The sequence below is a fragment of the Ictidomys tridecemlineatus genome, chromosome X (assembly GCF_052094955.1).
Source record: "Ictidomys tridecemlineatus isolate mIctTri1 chromosome X, mIctTri1.hap1, whole genome shotgun sequence".
Lineage (NCBI taxonomy): Eukaryota > Metazoa > Chordata > Mammalia > Rodentia > Sciuridae > Ictidomys > Ictidomys tridecemlineatus.
Genome location: NC_135493.1, coordinates 41525987 through 41528589, shown reverse-complemented (window position 1 = coordinate 41528589; position 2603 = coordinate 41525987).

The window sequence follows — 2603 nt, the reverse complement described above, 5'->3', positions numbered from 1 at the left end:
ATTCAAAATCTATAGGACAATGTTTTAGTGAGTTTTTTGGCACTGTGATCAAAAGACCTGACAAGAACAACAAAGAAATGGGAAAGTTTATTTTGGCTCACATTTTCAAAGGTTTGGCACATGATTGGCTGACTCCATAGCTCTTGGCTTGGTAAGGCAGAATATCATGGCAGAAGAGCATGGCAAAGGAAAACAGTTCAAGACATGGCAACCAGGGATCAAAGAGCTCTGTTCACTAGGGACAAAATATAAACCCCAAGGTCATACTCCCAATTACCTATTTCCTCCAGCTACAACTTACTTGCCTACAATCACTTCCCATTTAGTCCATCAGTGGATTAATCTACTGATTGGGTTCCACCTCTCATAGTCTGATCATTTTACCTCTGAAAATTCTTGCATTGTCTCACATAAGTAAGACTCACATGAAGAAAGGGACTCAATAGGTATGAGCTGATGTAGTTATCAATGAGCTTTCAGGAAAGGACTATGCAGTGAAGGAAGAATGGTTGTCGACACAGGTACTCTCTTGAATCTGACTCAGAGAATGCCTAAATCTTCTTTTAAACACTTCCACAGATTAAATCAGGCCTATTAGAATAATATACCTTACTTTAGGTAAACTGATTAGAGACTTTGTACTGGCAAAGTCCATTCACAGAAACAAGCACAGTAGTGCTTGATTGAATAACTGGGAAAGGTGTGTATATACTACAAGATGGCCACTGCCTTCTCTTTTATCATAGTCTCACCTAACCAAGTTGAAACATTATAAAACCATCACATTTTTAAATGCAATTAATAAAACAATAAATGTGACATAAATAATATCCACCAAAAGAAACAGAACTACAGAGATTGTATATATGATTAAAAACTTATTTCATGCTAAGGGAACCATTTATAGACTTAGATAGTGGTGTGACTAAACCAAAATATATTCCTTACAGCAGTGATGTCTAAAAATATAGGGTGGGTTAACCCCAGAAATCCATAATCTGTTCATTGAGATTCCAGAAAGCAAATATTACAGTTTTATTGATATATGTATCAATTGCCTAAGTTAAAATTTTATGTGTTTCATACCACACAATATTATTTCCTTACAATGCATATGTAAACACATACTCAAACACAAAACATTTATTGCAATGAATTTGAACTTATGATTGATGATTGTGGGGCTATTTTTTGTTATAAATATAGATAAATCTTTTGAAGTCATCTTCGAATACATTTTCTTGTAGTGTTTGATGATTAAGAATGTTTGCAAACCTCTTTTTGAAAGAGCTCATTCACCATATGGCCCTCCCACTATAGTTGTTATTTTAGGACATATAAACCAGGAAACAGAAGTAGAGGCTGATGACTCAGTCACTAGTCTTCCCTCAGCATGGATTTCCATCATTTCACACAACAAGTGAAATTAAGCCCACTTATGCCTAAACAAACTCCCCTTCCCTCAACACAGGGTCAGTAATGATAGCAAATGAATAAGCTTGATGTTGATGTTAGTATCCCACACATATTGCCTGTAAATATCCCTGATAACTGTTTCTGCTTCCTAAAAAAGATGAAGGAGTCCTTCTGGAGCAAATGATCTTAGTTGTCATAGAAACAAGATCATCTGGCTGATGTCAGTCTACTATAGCAACCAGGAAGTGAAAATTCATTCACAGAAGCAGAACCATAACTACTAACTCAGCTACTTAAACCCATGGCCAATTTAATAGATATTTATATATATATATTAATAAAATATTATAAGGCAACCAAAGGAATAGCATTACAGGTAAAAGCTTTTATAATGGTGAATTAGGGATACAGTATATGGTAATTAAAAATACTATTTTAATCATACACTATAGGTATTATTTTCTGTCCCTCCCTATGGAAACCTTAGAACTGAACATGACACTTGGTGACTCTGGAACAGGTCTCATAGGCCACACAACTCCAAATCCACATCCACTCCCAGAAACCATTTTAAGAACTCAATAATCAAATAACAGGAGAATAAATATATATGTGACATACTTGTCTCTCCATTCAGGAAATGCCTCAGGTCTGAATCCTCAGAAGACCATATCCATAAACTGATAAAATGACATCACTTATGACTCCTGATTTCTGATGCTGTCATTCAGTGATTCCCACTCGTTCTCCCCTCAACTGAAAATCTCTACTTCTAAAATAAAAAAGTGAATACAGTCATCAGAGAAAGATTTTCATCTGGATCACAAATATTAATATCTCTTTTCTGTGGTACTTCTTCCTTCTATGCTGCTTTAGAGTAGAACCTTAAGCCATATCCCAGTTGTTTACATGGCTCACAATGTAATGTATCAATTTTTGAATAAATATTTACAATTATGAACTGTCAATGAAAGTGTTAGAAGCTGAAATAAAAGAAGAAACATAAGCTGAGTAACATGTTTGTTTTCCTCTTACATAGAATCCATGTAGAGATGATGTGGTCAGAATAGTCTCAAAATCTTTGATGAGGCCAGGGAGATCTGTGCAGATGATAAGCTTAATAACTCATAGTCAAACCGGAATAACATCAGGAGAGAACTTACTGATGATTCCTTGTAGTTTAGAGA